Source organism: Lygodium microphyllum, chromosome 8 (genome assembly GCF_053477565.2).
Source record: "Lygodium microphyllum isolate KBCC chromosome 8, Lygodium_microphyllum_v1.1.10, whole genome shotgun sequence".
NCBI classification, from domain to species: Eukaryota; Viridiplantae; Streptophyta; class Polypodiopsida; order Schizaeales; family Lygodiaceae; genus Lygodium; species Lygodium microphyllum.
In genome coordinates, this window is record NC_141142.1 from 127331169 (window position 1) to 127344389 (window position 13221).

The following is a 13221-nucleotide window of genomic DNA, read 5'->3' on the forward strand; positions in this document are numbered from 1 at the left end:
ATAAGCTAGACCTAGTCTACTTTTAGTTTCATTGTTTCATTTCATAAACTCTCTCTTCATCTCTTCACGTCCAATACATCCCTTCTACCTACTGCAATGGATGCACACACATAGTTTGCCAAGTGGATCCACAACATGTGGTTCCTAGCTAGTGTGATGAGATCTTTGAGGTCTTCAACCTACATCATGTTCTCCTAATGCTGGATCTCGATCTCCAAATCATGGAAGACTTTGTGAGCGTCTTCATTGCTTGCTCATACTCCATTGACGAATCAATGGGTGCCTTTGGATGACTAACTAATGGGCATGCAACATGAGAAGAACCAAAAAAAATTTGATTAACATGTGCTTAGCCTATGTGGCTCCATGGCATAGAGCACGCACTCTAACCATAGGCAATGCTCTAAATATGACACCCCTTGAGCTCGTGGAGTGCGATGCTACCTTGGTTGTCTACCTACTTGCATTGGACATACCCATAGAGGAGACAAGTGATGAGGAACATGAATCTACCTACTTAGAGCCTATTGACCTTGAGGAGTATTGGATGGTATGGTGATAGAGCAAGGCTTGGCTCTCATAATGCCATTATCTTCAAAAGGGCCAATCCATTATTGGCTCCTTGGAACCTATAGAGATAGAAGCCATACAATGCTTGGTACAGTCCAATGTGATAGAGTATATGGAGATGAAGAAGAAAGAGCCCTTCTCAAATATCATTAGAGATTTGTTGAATGACATCATTGACCACAACTACATATACATACATCCAATAATAGTAGAGGTTGGAAAGTACAATGGCACAAGCTTGGATATAGTCAGTGCAATTGTAGCTATCCAAGAGGACATTGCCACAGTTGAGGCAGATTACAACATTTCTAAGGTTGAGTTCCAAGATTTCCAACATGACCTACTCGAATTGAGGGCTAAGATTTCAATTGCGAGGAAATTTCTCAATCCCTTTGCTCAAAAGGGTGCTTCATTAATGAATGATAAGTTGAATGTATAGGATGAGCTAGAGAAAGTAAGTTTTCTAAGTTTGGTATTGTTTCATGTAACAAAACTTATTGTGAGGTGTATCAAGTTTGGATTATGTCCCTTGGTGAAATCTTGGCAAAAAATCAGTGTCATATGGCCCAAGTCTGATGTTTGCTGTCTGGGACCATTTTTTGTGATGTTCAAGATTCATCACATTCTAATAACTCTAGGTCAATTAATAATCATGTTTCTATTTGGACAATGTGATCCGAAACTTTCTTTTTATTGATAAGTTTAATCATGTCAAGATGATCAATGCATGTGGATCATGTTGAGAATTAGGCAATCACACCCAGTGTAGCCCCTTTGTATGGAGTAGTTGGCTAAGGATATGCATGCTTTCTCAATCCCATAAGCACAACAGTGGAAAGTGCTACCTATCCTCAAGCTATAAAGCATTGTACTTGCCTATCATTTGAATGCAATATCATAGTACTTTTGTCCTTTCACTCAAGTGTCTGTGTCATTGTCTACATAAATAAGATTGTCTTTATGAGTCCAAGTCTCAATCTTGGAACCTAATTCACTTGTGTAATAAATAGTTGTCAACTCTATGTCTTCACGAGTCTTGTTTACATCTATCATCCACCGTAGCCATGCTCTAGATCCATGCATTTTAACAAGGTATCAGAGCCATGGTGAGCATGGCTAAGCTTAGCAAACTCTTCTTTTAGCTTCTCTTTTCCCCTATCCAGCTCAAGTCCAGCTGATGATTCCATTTCTCACTTCGTCTACACCCTCTATCTCTTGGCAACCATAGCCAACAAATTGCACCTACCCTCCTTTGAGCTCTTAGATCTCTTCAAATAGGCAAGATCTTGACAAGCTTTCTTCTGGAAACTTCTCTCCTTGCTCCTCTCTATCACCTCAAAGCTTGACATTGCTTACCACATAGCCCAAATTCGAAGTCACTATCTAAACTATGCCAAATTTTGTTCGTATTGTCGATTCTCATTATGTGCAATGTGATAGTGTCCACGACCATAGGGCCTTGCAATCTCCAAACCTAAGCTATCTCCCACTAAAAGGGTTTCTCAAATGATCCATTATACAAGCTGCCCCAACCAAAAAATCAAACCCATATTCTAAAAACCCTAATCTGCCATAGCCAAGTACTCTTCAAGCTCTTTTACACTTCATTTTTCCCACTATTTTCAATCAACTGAAGCCTCCTTCACTCAGATCTAAAGTTTCTAGCAAGTATAAACCTTCAACAAGAAGATTTGGAGCAGTGTTGAAGATCAAGCTACCTTCCTGAATATCAAACAACCAACCTATAGATCAAGCATCATCAAGCTTGATATCAAGTGCTTCAAGCTAATCTCTTACTTTCTTGGTACACTCAAGCTCAACCTTCTTGCTACTATATTATCAATTGTTTGTTGCTGCTATTCTCCATAGCAAGGAAGGGATTCAAGATCAAGCTAGTATCTCTTGATACTATTTATTGCTGCTATTGCTTGTGTCTCTTGACACATTCGAAGTCAGCTTATTTCTAAGAATTTTGGTGTTGATTTTTTGATGTTCTAACCAATCCAACATGGGCAACATGTCACTCCAAAGGAGTCAGGTTTCATACCTGGCAAACCCACATAAAGCTTATCTTGATGAAGAAGGACCTATATGCCATCACTAATTAACAAGAGAAGAAGCCCTGGGACACTACCCTTGCAACAATCTAGTAGAAAAATGATGACAAGGCTCAAGTCATCATAAAGCTTGAGTTGGATGACATCTGCATTCATCATGCTGATGCTTGTGTGATAGATCCCATGACACGTGGGATAGATTGGACACATTGTTTGATGCCCAATCAAAGTCTTCTAAGTATGGATTGCTAATTGAATTCTTTAGACTAGACATGAAGCCTAATACATCCCTGGCATCTCATCTGAACTACATGGAAAGTCTTCTAACCCAACTTGTAGGAATAAGTCTTAAAATGGATTAAGATATTTGTATTGGTGTCTTGTTAAAAAGTTTGCCTCCATATTTTGATAATGTTTCAACCACTTTAATCAACATGCCAAATCCTAAATTGGTTGACATTAAAGCCTATTTGTTAGAAGAAGAAAATAAGATTAAAGGAAAATAGGAAACTGCAAAAGATGGACATTTATTGTATGTCACTAACAAGAACAAAGGCAAAAGGGACCAGCTAATTTGTGACTTTTGCAAAAAGATAGAACAAACTGAGAAGTTTTGTCATGCCAACAAGAGGCCTCAAAAGGGACCAACTAATTTGTGACTTTTATAAAAAGATAGAACATAATGAGAAGTTCTGTCATGCCAAAAAGAGGTCTCAGAATCCCTATCTTGTAGCAGTGAAAGAAAAAGAAGACCATGGAGCAAAAGAAGAAGAAGAAGAAGAAGAAGAAGAAGAAGAAGAAGAAGACCATTAGGAGCAGAAGGACAAGCCTCACCAATCCTTCTATTCCCACTTTTCTGATAGGCTTTTTTGAAGCCTTGTATAACCTTTTCCTAATGCTTCTATCATAAGCTTTGTAAACTCCTCATGTAATTTGGCACTTTAGCCTCTGTATACTTTGTGAAGCCCTTGCTACAACTCCACCATGTTTTTTGGTACCCACATTTAGCTCTGTTTTACAACAGCCTCCAAATGTTACCATGTTTGTGGTGTGCCCACACTTTGCAGGTGGTGACTCACTAAAGCTTATACACACTTTGTGCCTTTCAAGTTGTGATTGAGGAGGGATTTTGAGAATTAGGCAATCACACCCAGTGTAGCCCCTTTGTATGGAGCAGTTGGGCTAAGGATATGTAGGCTTGCTCAATCCCATAAGCATAATGGTGGAAAGTGCTACATATTCTCAAGCTATAAAGCATTGTACTTGCCTATCATTTGAATTCAATGACATAGTAATTTTGTCCTTTCACTCAAATGTCTTTGTCATTTTCTACATACACAAGATTGTCTTTATGAGTCCAAGTCTCAATCGTGGACCCTAATTCACTTGTGTGATAAACAGTTGTCAACTCTATGTCTTCAGGAGTCTTGTTTAAATCTATCATCCACCATATCCATGCTCTATATCCATGCATTTTAACATATCAGCATGAGGCTCACTCTTGAAGGAGTACATTGACCACCTTATTGTTGATGTGATCATCTTCCACAAGAAGTGCTCACCTAGAGGGGATGAGACAATAATGAAGTTTTGAACATGGACAAAATTTGCACTATTCCATACAATACTCACAACCTCCAACATGGAGAAGATAGTCCTTGTGGTGCACTAAAAGTTTATGTACTTATTTGATTGAGTGCATGGTGGAGAAATCTACACGCTCATTGCATTTGGTGAGCTTGGCAAGGTGTCCAACCCACTTCTCCTATAGGAAGAGTTGATTAATAGAGAGCACCTTGTCTTCAAGTCAAAGAAAGAATTGTTGTCTGCATTTAAAGCCCTCTCATCTTTGCCAGCAAAGAAACTAAAGAAACATTGAGTTTCTTCATTTACATGTCATTATAAACGCATTTAGTATCAATCACTATCAGCTGGGCATGTTTTATCTTGTTTGGTCAATACAATCTACTTTACTTTGTCTTAATAATTTCAAATCTATTAAATAAATGTGTGGTGTATGTATATGTGATGGTAATATAATCTACAAATACATATGATAACATATGGTTTATTTACATACATAGTACACGATATATTTTACATGCAACAGCATAATGCAACTCCATTGTATAAATGCATGGTACATTTAGTTATCACACCCCTAACCAATTAGATAGATGCATGTTACTTGTTTATGCAATAATGTAACCTAAACTTGTTAGATACACATGCATTACATCCAATGCAATCATATGTAGTATATGTTAGCATGAAAATATGTGGTGCATACATGCATTAAAGTAATTTAAATCTCTTAAACACATGTTAATGGCTACACAAGGCATTTAAAGAAACACCACAATTAAATTTACTCAAAATAAAGCTAATGAATACAAAAAAATGGGAGACATAAATAAATAAATAAATAAAGTACATATATAACGTTGAGAATTTTGTACAAGGAAATGGCTTTCAAGGCTTTCCCAACATGGCCATACACAACAAAACCTCATGTTTGAGTATCATAAGAGTGAGGTTCCTTGCCCTGATAAAGGCGAATAATGAAGTTCATATCCTTATTAGTCATGGTGATCCAATTTACATGAATGGCTCTTAGTTGTGTATCATTGAAGAGATTAATGCGATACCCCCTACCACTATTTATAGGGCCCTCCATTGCTTTAGAGTGGTCCACTTTCATGATATTGGGCCATTTGTCACTTAGTCCCAAAACTTATCCATGCTCGTTCACTATGCAAGTCATGCAAGATCTCCTAAACTACCTTTTGGAATGATACCTTTGGTATTGGAAGCTAAATACAATGTCACATGCATGGTTTATCGTGTAAGTGTAATGCCATCATCTTTTATTGAAATGTAACAAAAGTTAATATGCATAATTTAGGTGGCCAAGAGCATAATAATCCCCCCCAACAAAAAAAGCCAAGAAGGTCCTAGTCCAAAGTCTAGCCTCAAAGACTCTTTTTTGCTAGCAAAATGGCCCCATACACTAGACCTTCTTGATATTTTTTAAATATAAAATTTTCTTGGTGTGCTATTTTTCACCTAATGGGTGAGCTTGTTAAGTTTTGTCACATTCCAACACGGTTGGGTATTTTTAAAATTATCCTCTTCAAATTTATGATGGATCATAATCAATATTTAATGTTGCAATTACTGATCCTTAGAAATTTGCACACCATGTAGACTCTAAAAAGGCATCAATAGTAAAGCATATAATAAGACATGGAGAATTTCAATGTGTCTTTCATGTTGAAATATGAGTTAGTTACATATTGGTGGTTCCTTGTTGCCCTTAGAGGTCTCTTGTACACAATTGGATTATGTACATGCTTCTTTGGCTTGGGATTACGTCTATGTTTCTAAAATCTTTTGGTCTTTGATAGAATTTGGTACCTTGGTGATTTATGCTCTTTCTTGACACTCCTAGTTGCACTGTATATCTCAGTTGCTACTCGAGATATCCCTAGTAGTGGCAGTTTTGTATTTTGGTCTTTTACCTATAACTACATATTCTTTTATTGTAATTTTATGGACAAAAATGTTGAAATTCAGTTTTGATTCAGTTTGTTGAGAGCAAAGACTTGATTTGAGCACTTTAATGCATTTATTTTGTGGAATAAGATATGGCAAGTTTTGATTCAAAAGAAACAAATTCAACCATTGAAATGCAAAGGCATAAAACCCAAAAAGGCTTGGGCTATTCTTGATGAGTTATGCAAATCTATCATTGTATCATTCTTGTCAAAGCATATTTACTTTAATGTCATTGAAATAGAGAGTGGTACTTGGGAGCTATGGGAGAAAATATGTGGTCTCTAAGATAAGCAAAGCCTTGCTTTGCAATTGTATTAGATTAAGAAACTCATGGGTCTTCCTATATGAAGGAAGGCACTACTATGTGTACCCACTTGAATGAGTTTCATTCCATTTCCAACCCACTTACTATATAGGGGATTACCTTTGGAAAATATTAGGGATATGTTCTTGCTTGTTATTTTTCCTGAGTCTTGGGATACTTTCTGAAAGGTGAGAAGGATCGAAGCTTGCACGCGAGCTATGGCGGGAGAGCAAGAGCAAGAAAGAGAGAGACAAGAAATGGGAACTCCAACAGTCACAATGTGTGACCGGGCCTTCCTTTATTCAAACTGTCACTAAAAGAATAAAGAATAAAGTGACGTGACGGGCGTCCTCCACCTGCAGTGTGCAGTGGCGGGTACTGTCAGTGTAGTAATACACGGGGCGGCACGGCGGAGGCGCCTTTACCCCCAACAACCTCCCACTTAAAGGCGAATCTGCCCTAGTGAGAGAGAAAAGAAAAAAGAAAAGATAGTACAAATGTACATAGGTACAAGGGATGAGGAAAGGCGACATCTCATCCAACGCCCATCAACCTCCTGAGGAAGGCAAAGCGCTCAGTAGTGAGGCTCTTCGTGAGCAAATCTGCAGGATTCTCGTCAGTGGAGATCTTGACAAGGTCAACAGACCTGTCCTCCACGACACCACGTATGAAGTGATACCTCACCTCAATGTGTTTCGTCTTCGCATGGAAGACCGGATTCTTAGCCAACTGAATGGCACTCATAGAATCCGAATGCAGTGTAGGTGTAGCATCAATCCCAAGGTCAGCAACTAGACGGCCTAACCATATGGCCTCCTTGCAAGCCTCAGTGGCTACAACATACTTGGCCTCAGTGGTAGACAAAGCCGTACACTTCTGAACCCTGGACATCCAAGAGACAGCCCCTCCAGCATAGGTGAATACATAGCCAGAAGTGGACTTCCTACTATCTGCATGTCCTGCATAATCGGAGTCAGTGTATCCCACGACCCCTGTATCCTGGTTGCCATAGCAAATACACATATCTGCTGTGCCCTTCAGGTACCTCATGATACCCTTCACGGCATCCCAATGTCTGCTGCCAGGTGTAGCCATATAGCGTGCCACAACACTAACTGCATGCGCAATATCTAGACGAGTGGCTATCATGGCATACATCAAACTGCCCACGGCTGAAGCATAAGGGATCTTGGCCATCTCGGCCCTCTGCTCATCTGTCTGCGGACAATCGGCCTATGATACCTTCACATAAGAAGGTAATGGACAGCCAATAGGCTTTACGTCCTGCATGCGGAAGCGCTCAAGGACTTTATGAATGTACTCCCGCTGTGAGAGATACAAAAGCCCCTGATGCCTATCGCGCTTAATGCGCATCCCAAGTATATGTGAGGCCTATCCCAAATCCTTCATCTCAAAGCTCTTCTTCAGCTGAGATTTAAGAGCATCTAGCTCATCATGAGCTTTCCCTGCTATCAGCATATCATCAACATAGAGTACCAAGATAAGCAAACTGCCATCACGGGCTTTCTTCGTGTAAAGACACGGATCCATAGCACTCCTGCTGTAGCCCTGTCACTGCATAAAGGCATCAAACTTATGATACCATTCCCTAGGTGCCTGCTTCAAGCCATACAAGCTCTTCTTCAACTTGCACACTAGGTGCTCCCTGCCAGGTTCTGCAAAGCCCTTAGGCTGATCCATATAGATCTCATCATGCAAGTCCCCATGTAGAAAAGCCGTCTTGACATCCATCTGATATAGATCTAAGTCAAGCTGTGCAACCAAAGCCAAGACTAAGCGCAGGGTGGTCATCTTAACCACAGGAGAGAAGACCTCATCAAAGTCCACACCATGTTCCTGCTTAAAACCCTTTGCTACCAATCTAGCCTTGTATGCCGGCTTGGGGTGTCCAGGGGTACTTTTCAGCTTGTACACCCACTTGCATGGCAAAGCCTTCTTGCCCTTAGGCAAGGCAACCAAATCCCAAGTCTCATTCTTATGCAGGGAGTCTATCTCAGACTGCATAGCCCTCTCCTAGAAGTGACTGTCACCCCTGCGCATAGCCTCATCATAAGTGAAAGGCTCTCCTGCATCTGTAACCAAAACATAATGCATAGAGGGCTGAAATTTGTCAGGTGGACGTCTGTCTCTAGCAGACCATCTCACCGCAGGCTCCGCTGCCTGTCTAACTGCCTGTCCAACACCCTGGCCCTGTGGAGGAACTACTGCAGGCTGTACTACTAGCTGTGCTGGACCTCTAGGCTCCTCCTGAAAGATCACTCTGTGGATCTCAACCACCTTCTCAGGCTGCCTGTGCATCTTGTCTTCATGGAAGACGACATCATGGCTGCGTACTATTTTCCGCGCCTGCGGATCCCATAGGCGATAGCCCATCTCTCCTGACTCACCATGGCCAAGGAATATGCATTTAATGCTCTTTGGATCCAATTTGCTCCTCTTGTCCTTGGGCACATGGCAGAATGCCTCACATCCAAAGACACGGAGGTGCGCATAACAGGGTGGCTTACCAGCCCAAACTTCCTCTGCAACCTGGAAATCCAATCCACTGGAAGGCGATCGGTTTATGACATGCATTGCCGTACTAACTGTCTTAGTCCAAAAACTCTGGGGTAGGCCTGCATGGCTAAGCATAGAGCGCACACGCTCCTGAATAGTCCTGTTCATGCGCTCAACCAAACCATTCTGGGGTGGGGTGTAAGGGGCGGTCAACTGACGCTTAATACCCCTGTCATCACAAAACTGCTCAAAAGCATGCGAGACATATTCTCCCCCATTATCTGTTCTAAGGCATTTCAGCCTATACCCAGTCTGGTTCTCAACAAGAGCAAGCCATCTCTGAAAAACTGACAAGACATCGGACTTCTGCTTTATGGGATAAGCCCACACTTTCCTAGAAAAATCATCAATGAAGGTAACGAAGTACTTCGCGCCACCCATAGACATGCAAGGCATAGGCCCACAAACATCGGAATGCACCAATGCCAAGGGCTCACTCATGCGTGGCCTACCTGATTTCTTATGCATAGACCTATTCTGCTTACCATAAAGACAATGATCACACGAGTCAAAACATGCATAATCCAAAGGCGGAAGATACTGCAAACCAGATAACATTTTCATTCCCTTCAAAGACATGTGCCCTAAACGAGCATGCCAAAGTGATACATGTGGGATAGAACCCACTGCCAAAACATGGTCAAGTGAGGACCCAGATACAACAAGAGGATAGAGGCTGCTAGACTTGGTGCCTCTAGCAAGCACAAGTCTGCCACAAGTAATCTTCCAGGCAGAATCCCCAAAACATACATGAAATCCTACATCATCCAGCTGTCCTGCAGACATAAGACTACGTGTAAGCGCAGGTACATGACGTACATCCCTAAGCAAAAATGAACTGCCAGTGGAAAACTGCAATTGAATATCACCCATGCCCACAATGTCAAGAGACCTGTCGTCTCCAAGTCTGACTGAACCAGATATAATGCGGTAAGAGTGGAACCACTCACGGTAAGGCGTCACATGGAAGGATGCTCCGGAATCCAATAACCAGCACTGTGCATACATACTAGATGTCTCAGTCAAGTGTGAAGCATCAGAAGAACTAGCTGCAAGTATAAACTCATCACCACCATCGGACTCCTCGGTCTGCGTGACATTAATTTCCTCAATCTTGATGCTGGACTTCGCAGGTACTATGCTGCGATCAGAGGACTTCTCCTGCTCTTTATCTTTCCCCTTATCCTTGCGCTTCTCATTGCGCAACTCATGACACTGTGGTCTAATATGGCCCTTTTTCCCACAATGATGACAAGTGACATTTGCATTGCACCCATGCGACTTACTACGCGACTTGCCACGAGATTTAGACCGACCCTTCTGTGAGTCACGGCCTCGGCCATTACCACGGTCATACCTGTCATTCCTGCCTCTAACTATCAAAGCATGACTACCACGAGAGGCATCCAAGTTTTTGCGATTCACCTCTTCCTGAAGAAGAGCACTCTCAACATCTGCCAATTTTAGAGTAGCACTAGAGGCACAAAGGGCAGTACGGAAAACATCCCATGACTCATTCAGAGTCCCAAGCAAGAAAAGAGGAGTTACTTCCTCTCCAAAGGTGATATCCTGTGAAGTCAGGTTCTTCAGTATAGCATGGAACTGGCTCAAGTGAGCAGACATAGTCGCATTATCCTTCATGGGCAGATCCATAAGCTGCTTCAACCAGTACATTTGACTCACCGGACTTTTCTTATCATAAAGATTCTTGATCTTATTCCATAGATCCCATGCACTCTGTGCTTCCTCAAATACATTATAATGTACCTGTTTAGTGAGAGACAATACAATCGTGGACTTGCATAGCTCATCAAGTTCAAGCCAGTCGTCATTGTCCATAGTTTCAGGCTACTCCCCACTCAACCGAAGTGGCTTAATCTGAGATTTCTGCACCAAAACTTGCCAAATTTGACTCTTCCAATAAGAGTAGTTGGTACCATCCAACTTTGTAATGTTAAAGATGGCACTATCATGCGAAGATGACGCCATTATGCAGGCTGGAAATGCCCAAACAGTCCAAAACTGCTTGCTGTTTTACTGCAGAAACTGCCCAAAAATGACCAAAACGGGGTCCAAAGGGCGAGCAAAGTGTGCCAAAAGTTGCTGCCCACTTAGTACTAGGTGCGGTACACCAAATCAAGATATTTCAGCATGAAAAGTACACCTCAGTCCACCAATAACTGCTTGCTGTAATAAATTGCAAGTATGCAATCTAGAGAGCAAACTGTCCCAAAATAGGATCCAATGTCAAGCAAACAATGCTAGGTCCAAAGCCGGCATGAAACGGACATAAGCAAGGCCAATGACAGTGAAAAGAACATGAGCTCGACACCGAAGCATGTCAAAATAACATCTGCCAGTGAAAGGCACACCCCCAGACACTCTAGGCAAAGTGTTCCTGTAACTGCCAAAACCTGACACAAATAGGTGTCTGCTCAAAGAGAAAGATCCAAATATGAGACTCAGCCCATAAGCATCCTGTGAACCAAGAGTACATCAATGCATATCCATAAAGATCGGAGTATGATCCCAAAGTCTCAATGCGTATGTAGCTGCTCAAGACATAAACTGCTCCAAATACATGTAAGTGCTCCAATAGCATGCAACTGTCAAAGGTCAAGCAAGCATGTAAAATGCTCCCACTGGCACAAAAGGTGTACAAAGCGAGCTCAGAAGCTCAAACAACCCAAGAGAAAGCACCAGTGATAAGTGACCCTGTCAATGCATCAAGCGCATCCAAGAGAGCATGACATACATGAAGCACCGTTCGTATTAACCATGAAGCAATACATAAGCCCAAATAAGCTCTCGGTCAACTCAATGACATCCAAATAGCAACCAAGATCAGTGATCAAGTAAGCTGGGAATGCTCAAATACATCCAAATCCAAGCTCCAAATGTCGGTATGGCATACACGAACCAAATAACATATGTCACGAACCAAAGCATGTAATGCAAAAGCCTAACTGTCAAGCAGAGACATGAGGCATAGGCGGTCCACGAGCATGCCAAGTCGGTCCAAATGCCAGTGAAGACGGAGCTAATGCGAAGCTCAAAAGCATCCCATAATCTCATACACATGCTCCAAGCCATCCCCAAATATCAGAGACATCATGCCAAAGCTCAAAGCATACATCCGATATCGGTAGGTAAGTGCCAAAGCATGTAAAGTACCTTCAGCCCACTGTTATTCCAGCATGTATTTACTGTTCTAAACAGTAGATTTCAGCCCCGAATTCAAGCCAAAATCATGGTCAAACCAAGTGCATACATCCCCAATACATCCGGGTAGGAAGTAGACCGCATACGGGCATCAAATAAGGTAACCGGAGTAGAGTATAAGCATCAAATGCCAATGCCAAGTGTGGCTGCCCTATTTCCAGCACTGTATAACAGTAAATAATAGTCCCAAATCAGCCAATATTTCAGGTCAAAATCATGGCATAATCATGTGCATACATTCCCAAGGCACTAGGCATCATGTAGACCGCATACGGGCATCAAATAGCACAACCGGAATGGAGTATAAGCAACAAATGCTAATGCCAATTGTGTTGCCCTATTTTCAGCCTGTTATGACAGTTTATGACAGTCCCAAATCTGAAGAGATCAGCCCCGAATGATCAAGACCAATGCCCAAAGCTTGAATAACATCAAACATGAAGTCTATAGCCCTCTTGATCAAGGTAGAGAGCAAGAAGCAATGGCCAAGTGTGGAGCTGAAGTAGATGAGTGCTCACAGCCTGGAAAAAAATGATGCAATCTACCCTGTTGGTGCTGAACTTGCTGCTGTTCCACATGGGCTGAAAAGGGGGTAATGGGGGGCTCAAGAAGGGCTATCAAAGGCCTATGACAAGCCTCTTTGAGCCTTGATAGGTGTAAGGCACAATATGAGGGAAATAAGCTTCAAGGGATTGAAGCCATGGCTGCCCTTGTTGTTTGCAACTTGTAGACTGAAATAAAACCCTGAAAGAATGATCAAATACCTCAGTATCAATGCCTTGAAGGTGCCTCAATAGGCTCGGAAGGTGCTCGGGAAGCCGGGGAGTGACAGGAGCTCGGGGAGATCGGATATGGCTGTTGGGATGGAGACCCAATGCATGAAGCGAGTCGATGCGAAGGTCGGGAAGCACCGAGTCGAGCTCGAGCAAGAGA